Source organism: Anomaloglossus baeobatrachus, chromosome 5 (assembly GCF_048569485.1).
Source record: "Anomaloglossus baeobatrachus isolate aAnoBae1 chromosome 5, aAnoBae1.hap1, whole genome shotgun sequence".
NCBI lineage: Eukaryota > Metazoa > Chordata > Amphibia > Anura > Aromobatidae > Anomaloglossus > Anomaloglossus baeobatrachus.
The window spans coordinates 442,386,638-442,399,804 of record NC_134357.1 but is presented as its reverse complement, the minus strand read 5'-3'; positions in this window follow the sequence as shown (position 1 = coordinate 442,399,804).

Genomic DNA, 13,167 nt, shown 5'->3' with positions numbered 1-13,167 from the left:
GCCGCCCACCTCCTTCCTTCCTCCTTTTCCGGTGGATGCAGGTAAGGAGATGTTTGTCGTTCCAGCGGTGTCACACGGAGCAATGCGTGCTGCCGCAGGAAAGACAAACAACATCGTTACTGCAGCAGCAACGATAATTGGGAATAGGGGGGCATGTCACCGACGAGCGATTTTGAACGTTTTTGCGACGATTCAAAATCGCTCATAGGTGTCACACACAACGACATTGCTACAGCGGCCGGATGTGCGTCACAAATTCCGTGACCCCAACGAGATCGCTTTAGCGATCTCGTAGCGTGTAAAGCCACCTTAAGTGTACATTGATGCCAACCTGTGGTTTCTCAGCTGTAGGTAAAGCTGAACTCCCAAGATGTCCTGAAAGCCAAAGGTTTCTAAAGTTCGCATTGAAATGTACGCATTGAAAGTTTAGTGTCGTAGTCCCCATCCAGTCGAGACTTCTGTCCATGTGCGCTAATGGTTTTAAGCAAATTATACATTTTTATCTGGTTACTGTCTCCTAATTTGAAAAGAACAAGGACCAATTCATCAAAGCAAATAAAATGTATAAAAAACTTTGAAAAGTTGCAAAATTTCTGCACAAACATTTAGCAACTTTTGACTTTTTTCACAATTTTGCCCAAATTCATAACGAGAGGCGGCGTTCCTTCCACGACAAACCTTTCTCCAGTCCCTGTACCTCTTAGGCGGGCTTTGCCCATTACGACATCACAAGCCGATGCTGCGATGTCGAGTGCGATAGTCCCCGCCCCCGTCGCAGGTACGATATCTTGTGATAGCTGGCGTAGCGAAAATAATCGCTACGCCAGCTTCACATGCACTCACCTGCCCTGCGACCGTCGCTCTGGCCGGCGACCCGCCTCCTTCCTAAGGGGGCGGGTCGTGCGGCGTCATAGCGATGTCACATGGCAGGCGGCCAATAGCGGCGGAGGGGCGGAGATGAGCAGGATGTAAACATCCCGCCCACCTCCTTCCTTCCGTAGAGCCGCCGGCGGCAGGTAAGGTGAAGTTCCTCGCTCCTGCGGCGTAACACACAGCGATGTGTGCTGCCGCAGGAACGAGGAACAGCATCGTACCATCGCTGCAGCAAAATTATGGAAAAGTCGGAGCTTGCAACGATGATATGATAACAACGCTTTTGTGCTCGTTTATTGTATCATCCAGAATTTAAACACAACGATGTCGAAAGTGACGCCGGATGTGCGTCACTTTCGATTTGACCCCACCGACATCGCACGTGCGATGTTGCAACGTGCAAAGCGGCCCTTAGGGTATGTGCGCTCGCTCACTATTGGGTGCAAAGATTTTCTGCATCAAATCAGCAGCTTCTGGCAGAAAATCGCACCCGAAAAAGAGGTGTGTTTTTGCTGCATTTTTACCATGCGTTTTTCATAACGAAAAATGGGTGGAAGTGCTGAAAAACACAGGGAACAACACACCAAGAATTGCTGCAGATTATTTCATGCACCAAATCTGCAAGGGAAAAAGAAGCACTTCAGAATTCTCATTGGCTATGTTAGTATAAGTATAGACGTGCAGTTTTATGACAAATCTAGGCCAAAAAAAGCACATGGCCTTAATGGCCCTCACCCACTCTATCTGTGACGCCCTGGACTAGCCAGGTAGTCACAGACATAACAACATACACACCCCTTCCCCTAGACAGTTACAACAGTCAGACAAAAACCCTTGTTGCCTCCCTCCAGGGTCTGATGTCTGTAATGGGATCAACAATTCAGACTGCATCATTAATGTAGAAATGGATTTGAATACTGTTTCAGAAATTGCCCACAAGGGGGCAGTGTCAGACTGTGCAATCACAAACACAGAGCTGGGAAATCCCCTACTGCAGTTTGTGTGTGAAAACCAGGAAGAAAAAAAAAGTGCGGGAAGGTTGTTCAGCTCCAGAGCTCATCCAGAGGAGAGCTGCGTGTGGTCTCCCTGAACAGAGGGCTCTTTTGCCACCGGAGTCTTGGAGAAATCACCCTGTGGAAGTGGTTTCTGCCATTCCCGGTCTGCAGGACTTTGTTTTCACCAAGGATCTAACCGGACTGCAGAGCATCGCAACCAGAGTGTAAGTGCAGGAGCTGTGACCTCCCTTCTTCTGCTCGGCGTGCCCCGGGACTAAAAAACTGATTAGAATCCGTTACCAGCGGGGGAAGATCAGAGGAAAAGACCGAGGAGCTGCATCCCTTCAGCGCTGCACCGGGACCCAGCATCGTGAGACTCCAGGCCTGCGACGTGGGAGCGGCATCTTCTTCTGGGATAGACTGGTACGTGATTGTAGGGAAAGTTAGGGAAAGTTGCCGCCATTTCTTTGTTGTTGTTTTTCCTTTCTTCTTGCTGCGTACCCGGAAGGAGTGAAAATCCAGGGACTCCACTATACTCATGTGCGCAGATAGTTCGGTTGATTGTATTATAAATATGTTTCCTAGTAAAGAAATGTTACTACCGGTAAAATCTGAGTATGGGGATTTTGTTGGAATAGAGCATACACACACACCCGCGGCCCTACCACCGGTTGCTTCATGTGGTGTAGTCGGCAGGATGTGTGACCAACAAAATCATCCCCCGGTAGTAACTTATAACCGGACAGCTCCCCCGCCGTCTATTGTCAATCAGGTGAGGAAGTTTGACGGACGGAACTATCCTGTAACTGAATGGACTGAACAACTTAAGATAGTGGGGGAAATGTATAACACTGATCCTAAGACCTTAGCAGAAATGACCATGCTAACATTAGAAGGGGAAGCGTGGACGACAGTCAGGCTGGAGACGGTTAGGGGCCAGCGTACGTTGGATGACTTGGTGCGGGTGCTGGAGAACACCTATGGGCCGACCACATATGCGGGAACATTGCGCTATATGTTCTTCCGGCGTACTCAACTCGAGTCGGAGGACATTCCTCAATATGCCAATGCCCTTCAAGTGCTACTAGAACAAGTCGGTAGAAACGAAGAACAGATAGCTAGTATGGGTACCCGTGACCTGGTGTTGAGAGATCAGTTCGTGACCGGATTGAGAGACCCGTACCTTAACCGCTCATTGCAAGATCTACTCCGGATAAATCCGGCCTTTACGTTCGCTGAGGCCAAACAAGAAGCTATAGAACGTTCAAGGGGACCTGTCGTGGAGACACAGACATATACCGCGGCTTGCAGGTCCATATCTGGTATCGGGACTCCGAACAGCAACACGGAAGAACTGAAACAGATGGTGGCAGAGTTGCAGAAACAGGTGTTACAGCTCACCTTAGACCAACAGGCGGGCCGGCAAGCGAGACAACAACCCAGCCGGCCGATGGGAAGATGCTGGACATGCAGCGATCCCCGCCATAGAGCCAACCGTTGCCCCCAGAACTTTCAAGCTCCTCCACAGTCCGATCTACCAGAACCAGCAAGTCATGTCCCACAACAGTGGCCGCCTTTAAACTAGACGCCCCTGCCAAAGAGGCTCACTCGGCAGGGGATGCCAAAGAGAGGGGTGTAGGAAAACAGAGCCAGCCACGGAACAAACTTGCATCAAATAGCCCCACCCTGGAAGTATTCCTGGAAGGGATCGCCGTACAAGGGTTAATGGATACTGGGTCTCAGGTATCCACCATCTCCGAGCAGTTCTACGAAGAATGTCTAAAGCCGCGGATTACCTATGCCCCTGTGGGAACACCCATAGCCGCCACATCATCTAGCCCCGTGCGGGAGTCGGCGGAGGAATTTGCTGGGCGGCTGGAACAGGATCATCTGGGCTTCTTCTGGGATCCGGTGACCCCGTCTTCCACCACACACCCAAAGTTCCCGTCTCCGGAACCAGATCCCGTCCGTGAGCGGCTGCTTGCAGAGACTGTCGTCCGGGAGATGATGTCCGGTCCCGGCGCTGAGGAGCTGGCCCAGCAATTCACCACTGGGATAGTGGTGAAATTCAACCAGCAAGAGGGATACGGGTTCATTCGGGAAGCCCACACCGGAGACGATTACTTTTACAATCGGGTCCACTTGGACGTAGAAGGACTGCCAAAACGGCTCCACACTCTGTACCCGGGAGAGAAAGTGCAATTCTTGCCCGAGGCGGGAAGTCGCGGCCTGTTCGCGGTGGGAGTGTACCGGATGCCGACCGCCCGGGAAGCGGCTCAGTGGCAGCAGGAGCTGGAATGGGAGGAGTACCAGGAACGGCGCCGGGGCCAGCCAAAACCCATGCCGACCGAGGCCTCTCATTCCAGGCGCACTGTGGCGGTTACACCGGAGGTGCAGTCAGGCCCGACCGTTGATCCGGAAAAAGGTACCCCGGTAGTGGCGGTCAATCAAAGTGTGACCAATCGTCCCGTGATTGTCTTGGACGTACCGCCACCCGCGCCTCAACCACCCAGGGTATCGAACGCCCCTACCCCAACGGGCATGTATACCGAGTGCGAGGTGAAGACAGTCGCAGCATCCGCACTGTGCACCGAAATATGTTGCGACCCTGCCGATCCCAGCCTGACTCCCCTACCACAGTACCCGGAGGGGGTGACGCTACCAACACGACTGACGTCACGGACGTTTCCCAGCATAGTGATCACGTTGACTCTGAGATCGGTGACCCACCTACACAACCCAGTTCTTCCCCCGGATTGCTGACTGAAGTGGGGCGTAAAGACAGTGACAGGGAGGGGAACAACCGACCCTTGAGACGCACTGACCGCACCACCACTGCTGGGATCCCGCCTGGGCGGTCTTACAGGGACCAGTATGTATGGCCCACTTCTCAACCAACCCCTGTGACATCTGCAGTCATCGCTGCCTGGGAACCGACGGTAGTTGACAGGGACTGCCAACCTTTAAGTGGGGCGGTATGTAATGGGATCAACAATTCAGACTGCATCATTAATGTAGAAATGGATTTGAATACTGTTTCAGCAATTGCCCACAAGGGGGCAGTGTCAGACTGTGCAATCACAAACACAGAGCTGGGAAATCCCCTACTGCAGCTTGTGTGTGAAAACCAGGAAGAAAAAAAAGTGCGGGAAGGTTGTTCAGCTCCAGAGCTCAGCCAGAGGAGAGCTGCGTGTGGTCTCCCTGAACAGAGGGCTCTTTTGCCACCGGAGTCTTGGAGAAATCACCCTGTGGAAGTGGTTTCTGCCATTCCCGGTCTGCAGGACTTTGTTTTCACCAAGGATCTAACCGGACTGCAGAGCATCGCAACCAGAGTGTAAGTGCAGGGGCTGTGACCTCCCTTCTTCTGCTCGGCGTGCCCCGGGACTAAAAAACTGATTAGAATCCGTTACCAGCGGGGGAAGATCAGAGGAAAAGACCGAGGAGCTGCATCCCTTCAGCGCTGCACCGGGACCCAGCATCGTGAGACTCCAGGCCTGCGACGTGGGAGCGGCATCTTCTTCTGGGATAGACTGGTACGTGATTGTAGGGAAAGTTAGGGAAAGTTGCCGCCATTTCTTTGTTGTTGTTTTTCCTTTCTTCTTGCTGCGTACCCGGAAGGAGTGAAAATCCAGGGACTCCACTATACTCATGTGCGCAGATAGTTCGGTTGATTGTATTATAAATATGTTTCCTAGTAAAGAAATGTTACTACCGGTAAAATCTGAGTATGGGGATTTTGTTGGAATAGAGCATACACACACACCCGCGGCCCTACCACCGGTCGCTTCAATGTCCACACCAGGTGGGGCGGAGCCAGGCAGTTGGCCCCACCCACCGAGGAGTTCACAGGCCTGGAGGCGGGGAAAAGCAGTCAGTTCAGAGGATTGCAGAGTTAGAGTTTGGAGGTGAAAGTGAGAGGAGTGGAAACTGCATGTGCCTGGGTAGGAGCCCAGGCACTGACAGCAAGGTTGGCAGATGGTGGTGGCCGTCTGCAGGACTTAGTGGAACTCTGCAGAGCCGTAGGACCGGGGTTGGGCGGTGGCCCACCGGTACCGAACCGGGGAGTGGAGTGAAGCTAAGCACACAGGCAGGGCCATCGGACCCCGACCAGGCTTGGAGCCGCCGACAATAGTCAAATCCGAGTGTGACAGGAACCCCAGGGGTTTCCCAACAACCAAGACCCGACAAAAGGCAACAGTCCACACCGAGAGGATATACAGCCACCGCCACAGGCTAGAGATCCAAGGGCCAGCGCCTGCGGGCAAAACGGGCTCCTACGGCACCTATACGCTGGGGAGTGGACTACCGGTGGGCAACCACAGGAGTCAGAACATTCTAACAGGTGCAGGGAAAGACAGCCACCATCAGCCGTCCAGGGAGAGCACAACAACACTGCAGCCGGCTGCGGGACCCGTCCATCCGGCCGTTTTGGTTTACCAGAGACTCTGTCATTGATTGTCTGAGTGAGTACACCAGTGCCGTCCGTCACCGCGCTGCGCTGTCCCTGCAACCCTGCACCCCAGCCATCAAGCCTCCCCGTTACACTAACGGGCCCCGGGATCACCAACCCCCTACCCACGGAGGGGACAACATCCTCGCTGCTCCCTACCATCTCTCCCGGGATCCCCGTCACCAGCAGCGGTGGTGCCATCATCACCACGTCCCGTGGGTGGCGTCACGAACTCTCTCCCCAAACAAACCATCCCTTTTCACTCACGAGTGAGGAGCGCTGCTCGAGTCCCCAGGCCCAGCCCACCTCTCGAGCCACCAAGCAGCAGCAGCAGAAGCCCCTGCGAAGATTTCCCGCACAAGCGTCTTCCCCGAGCAGGGAAGGCGTGAAAAGCGAAGCCCCGCCCCCAAAGAGGAAGTGCTAGAAAGAACCAAGGGGGGACGGGAAAAAGATGTCTGCGCCCGGAGCCGTTTGAGGAGTGGCGGTCGCAGCCGCAGCAGCGCCCGCAGATGGAAACGGGGTAGCCCGTACTCCGGCCGCAAGAGCGGGGGAGGCCGCGGGTCCAGCGGTCGCCCTGGTAATGCCGTTCTCCCTGCCCTATGTGCCCGGTGCTACCTGACTGCCGCAGTATGATTGGGCCCGCTTCTTTTCAACATATTTATAAATGACCTTGTTGGGGGCATGCGGAGTAGAATTTCAATATTTGCAGATGATACTAAACTCGGCAGGGTAATCAATACAGAGGAGGATAATTTTATATTACAGGGAGATTTATGTAAATTGGAGGATTGGGCTGAGAAGTGGCAATTGAAGTTTAATGTAGATAAATGTAAGGTCATGCACTTGGGTAGAGGAAATAACATTTATGATTATGTACTTAATTGTAGAACACTGGGTAAAACAGACACAGAAAAAGACTTGGGTGTGTGGGTGGATGGTAAACTTCACTTTAGTGGACAGTGTCAGGCAGCTGCTGCCAGGGCTAATAAAATAATGGGATGTATTAAAAGAGGTATAAGTGTTCATGAAAAAAATATAGTTCTACCTCTGTACAAGTCACTAGTGCGACCGCACTTAGAATACTGTGTACAATTCTGGTCACCGATATATAAGAAGGACATAGCTGAACTGGAGAGGGTGCAGAGAAGAGTGACCAAGATTATTAGAGGAATGGGTGGGCTGCAATACCAAGACAGGTTATTACACTTGGGGTCATTTAGTTTGGAAAAACGAAGGCTTAGGGGGGATCTAATCACAATGTATAAATATATGAGGGGACAGTACAGCGACCTTTCCAAAGATCTTTTTACACCTAGGCCTGCGACTGGAACATGGGGGCATCCACTACGTCTTGAGGAAAGAAGGTTTAATCATAATCACAGACGAGGATTCTTTACTGTACGAGCAGTGAGACTATGGAACTCTCTGCCGCATGATGTTGTAATGAGTGATTCACTACTAACATTTAAGCAGAGCCTGGACGCCTTTCTTGAAAAATTTAATATTACCAGTTATGTATATTAGATTTTATGACAGGGTATTGATCCAGCGAACTAGTCTGATTGCCGGATGTGGAGTCAGGAAGGAAATTTTTTCCCCATTGGAACTTGTTTGCCACATTGGGGTTTTTTTGCCTTCCTCTGGATCAACATGTTAGGCTACGTGTTGAACTAGATGGACTAAGGGGCACTTTGCACACTGCGACATCGCAGGCCGATGCTGCGATGCCGAGTGCGATAGTGCCCGCCCCCGTCACAGCAGCGATATGTGGTGATAGCTGGCGTAGCGAAAATTACGCCAGCTTCACACACACACTCACCTGCCGTGCGACGTCCCTGTGGCCGGCGACCCGCCTCCTTGTTAAGGGGGCGGGTCGTGCGGCGTCACTGCGACGTCACACGGCCAATCGGAGCGGAGGGGCGGAGATGAGCAGGATGTAAACATCCTGCCCACCTTCTTCCTTCCGCATAGCTGGCGTGAGCCGCGGTGACGCCGGTAGGAGATGTTCCTCGCTCCTGCGGCTTCACACACAGCGATGTGTGCTGCCGCAGGAGCGAGGAACAACATCGGACCGTCGCGTCAGCGTAATTATGAATTACACCGACGCTGCACCAATGATACGATTACGACGCTTTTGCGCTCGTTAATCATATCATCTAGGCTTTACACACTGCGATGTCGCATGCGATGCCGGATGTGCGTCACTTTCAATTTGACCCCACCGACATCGCACCTGCGATGTCGCAGTGTGCAAAGTGCCCCTTAGAGTCTCCCTTCAACCTTAAAAACTATGATACTATGATAAGCCTGATGCTTTGCAGGTGTTCCGGAAAAAGATTAGCCCGGTCCTTGATTTATATCCCTTGACTGACAGGCAACAGACAGCGGTAGTGCTAGGGCAGCTAACTGGCGCGGCTGAGCAGGAGACGGAGACCTGGACCGACGTGGACCGGGCCTCAGTGACTACCATTTTTGAGAAACTCCAAATCGCTTTTGAGACCCGCACAGAAGCAGAATTGCGGATGCAGTTTTATCAGTGTCGACAGCGGCCTGCGGATAATATAAGAGACTATGCCCTGCGCCTGCAAACAGCCCTACGTACGCTGAACACTATTAACGATGTGGACAGCAATAAGATGCTAGTGGAACAATTCCTGCAAGGGCTGGAGTCCACGGAAGACCGCAAGCAGCTACGGCTGTGGGCCCTGGAACACCCCGATCTGGACTTTGCAGTATTGAAGGAGCGGGCCATCAAGGCCCTGCAGGCCCCAATGCCAGACGCTCCTGAGGTGGCCCCATGGCCGGCTGAAACCGCTCCCATCACGGTGGCACCTCCTCTCCCTGCTCTACCGGCCCCTGCAGCGGGATGATGGAGGAGCTAGTTGCCCAGGTCCGCCGCATGGATGGAGACCTAGCCAAGATCCTCGCCGCACTCCAACTTCCGACGAGAGTCAAGCCCCCAGGGAGGATCCAGCTTGGCGACAGCCTGGAGGACGTCCCCTGGATGCAGTGGAGAAGGACCAATGACTCACGGTATGGGCCTCCTATTTGTTACAGGTGCAGCAAGCCTGGCCACTACTCCAGGCGATGCCCATTAAACGAGCAACCCCTGGGGCCAAGGGCCAATCCTCAGGAGTAGACACCAATGGCCCCCCTGACTGGCGAGACCGGTACGTCGGAGCTCACCCCATCATCCCTCTGGCAGTGGACGGCATCCCGCTCATAGCCCTATTGGACACAGGATCACAGGTAACCACTATACCATATACATTGTACCAGCAGTACTGGGGTACTGATGAACTTGCCCCCTCTGATGATAGCCTGACCCTGGTCGCGGCCAATGGACTCCCTCTAATCCAAGTGGGATACAAACAAGTGACCCTGACCGTGGGACGTGTGGAGTTAAAGAACCAAGGGATGATTGTGGTGATGAATGAACCCAGTGACCATAACCCACAAGTAATCCTAGGGACCATTGTGATGGAGCATTGTATGAGTGAGGTGCTGAATCTGTTGCAGCAGTTGGCCGCCACAGCAGGAGGAGGTCGACAGAGGGCTGTGCAGCATGAGATCCGGGCCCTCCTATATCGGCAACAAGTGAATTCAACTGGTGGAGAGATTGGTGGAGTAAGGGTGATGGATGTGGCCCCCTTGGTAGTGCCACCCCGAAGCGAGATGATGATGTGGTGCAGGGCAGCAGTAGGCCCCCAGGGGCGCGACTACCTGGCGATGGTGGAACCCACGCCTTCTGAACACTGGCCCACGGTGATGGTGGCCAGGGGGGTGGTTGACGTCAAGAAGGGGAGAGTGCCTGTAAGAGTGCTGAATTGTGGAGAGGAGGAAGTTAGGCTTCCCCGTTACGCTACCCTTGCCAAGTTGCTTACCCTAGACCCTCACACCATTCACGAAGCCGCCCCTCCTACCTCAGCATCCCCTGCCAGTAACTATATTCCCCCAGAACAGTTAGAGGAGTGGTGCCAGGAACTACATGTAGGCACTGAAGCCACACCCACGTATCACAAAGAGGGAGTATACAGGGTAGTGCAAGAGTATGAACAGGTTTTCAGCAAGCACCCATTAGATTTCGGGAGGATTAAAGGGGTTCAACACCATATCCCTACAGGCATACATCCACCCATCAAAGAAAGATATAAGCCCATCCCGCCAGCACATTATCAATGCGCCAAAGACATGTTGAGGAACATGAAGGAGGCAGGGGTCATTCGGGATAGTTGTAGTCTCTGGGCAGCCCCACTGGTGCTGGTGAAGAAGAAGGATAGCACCATGAGAATGTGTGTGGATTACCGGAAGATCATCCAGATAACGCATAAAGATGCCTACCCTCTCCCGCGTATCGAAGAGTCGCTAGCTGCGCTGAGAACTGCTAACTTCTTCTCTACCCTTGACCTTGGCAGGTGGCGGTCGCACCAGAGGACCGTGAGAAGACTGCATTCGCCACTCCCATGGGACTCTGCGAGTTTAACAGCATGCCGTTCGGGCTGTGCAATGCCCCTGGAACCTTCCAACGGCTCATGGAGTGTTGCCTGGGACATCTCAATTTCGAAACTGTCCTGCTGTATCTAGATGATGTGATTGTATACTCCCAGATGTACGAGGCCCACCTGGAACACATGGCTGAAGTGTTCGCGTCCCTAGCCAAGTATGGGATGAAACTGAAGCCCTCCAAGTGCCACCTACTGAAGCCTTGTGTACCGTACCTCGGACACGTGGTGAGCACAGAAGGTGTCGCCCCAGATCCCGAGAAGATTACTGCTATCCAGGACTGGCCGAGGCCGACCACAGTGAGAGAGGTGAGACAGTTCCTGGGCCTGGTGGGCTACTACCGTCGCTTCATCAAGGGGTACACGAAGATGGCCGCCCCCATGCAAGACCTCCTCGTGGGACAGACCAAGGGTGGCAGGTCCCCTGGATCTCCGTTTGTGTGGGAGAAGAAGCATGAGGAGTCCTTTCACCAGCTGAAGACGGCCTTGACGGGAGAGGAGATCCTGGCGTACCCCGACTACGGCCTCCCATTCGTCCTCTACACCGATGCCAGCAATGTGGGCTTGGGAGCAGTCCTGTCCCAGGTCCAGGACGGGCGAGAAAAGGTGATCGCCTATGCCAGCAGAAAACTCCGGCCCACGGAAAGGAACCCCGAAAATTACAGCTCCTTCAAGCTTGAGTTCCTGGCCCTGGTGTGGGCAATCACCGAGAGGTTCCGAAATTACCTCTCAGCGTCAAAATTCACGGCTTACACGGACAATAATCCGTTGACCCATCTGGACACGGCCAAACTGGGCGCTCTGGAACAGCGGTGGGTGGCCAGGCTGTCTAATTATGACTTCACTATCAAATACAAAGCCGGTCGCAAGAACACCAACGTGGATGCGTTATCCCGGATGCCCCACCTGCCGGATCGGGGGTCGGAAGACGATGACCTTGAAGAAATTGAGTTGCCCGCGTTCCATCGGCCACCGGTCGAGAAATTACATGTCAAACAACAACAGGCGAACCTTGACCCGCTACCCAGTCAGGGATGGCAAGTTGACCAAGACCAAGCGCCTGCCGTCCAATTGGTCAAGACCATGATTGAGCAAGGCTCCTCCGAGAATGGATCCGGCAGCTCCCCCTGAGGCCCAGCGGCTGTGGAAAGAACGAGCCCGGCTGTACCTGCATGAGGGGAAGCTGTATCGAGGGCTGATCAACCCGAAGACTCACGAGAAGGTTCGTCAGCTGGTGGTCCCTCAGGCCAGCGTGCCCAAAGTCCTACGGGCATATCACAATGGCGCCGGGCATTTCGGCTGGAAAAAGCTGGAGATGTTGCTGAGAGAGCGGTTCTATTGGAGTGGGATGCGAGAATCTGTGGAGGCTTGGTGCCGAGAGTGCGGCCCCTGTGCGCTGAGAAGAAAGGATGAAATCAGCCAAAGAGCCCCTCTACAGCCAATCGTCACCCATCAACCGCTGGAGTTGGTTGCCTTGGACCACGTCAAGCTCACACCCAGCCGGAATGGATATACCTATGCCTTGACCATTGTGGACCACTACTCCAGATTCATGGTGGTTGTTCCAGTCAAAGATTTGACCGGCCGTACTGCAGCCAGGGCATTCCAGGCCTACTTCTGTCGACCACACGGATACCCGTGAAAACACTGTGGAAAGAGAGCGCAATAGGGTCTTACCCTACAAAAAAATAGGGTATAATTCACAGAGGTTACTCACCAAGTGGAGTTGTGAAAGTCACAACCACTATGCGCGGTACCTAAATACCCTTCTTCTTACAAGAATATAAGACCACACGGATACCCTGAGAGGGTGCTTACAGACCAGGGTTCAGCCTTTGAAGCAGAGGTGTTTCAAGAATTCTGCCAATTGTATGGTTGTAAGCAGATCAGGACCACGCCATACCATGCCCAGACTAATGGGATGTGTGAGAAGATGAACCACCTGGTCCTGGATCTCCTCAAGGTGATACCATTGGAGGAGCGGAACCTGTGGCCAGAAAAGCTGCCTGACCTGATAGACATGTACAATAACATCCCTAGTAGTTCTACCAAATGCACCCCGGCGTATCTGATGAGAGCCCGACCGGGCCGGCTGCCGGTGGACTTAGAAATGGATTTGGAAGCTCCAGAGGCTCTTCCTTCAACTGCTGGGATACCCGGCGACAAATCCAATACCGACAGGTCCAGGAGTATGTGGAGAAGAATCTTGGTCAGAGCAGAGAGAAACAAGCATAACGCTTCAACAAACGAGGGTCAGCCGTCCCCTTTGAGCCGGGAGATGTAGTGCTGAAGCGGAAGAGAAGGACCCATAAGCTTGATGACCAATGGGAAAAGACCCCGTATGTCA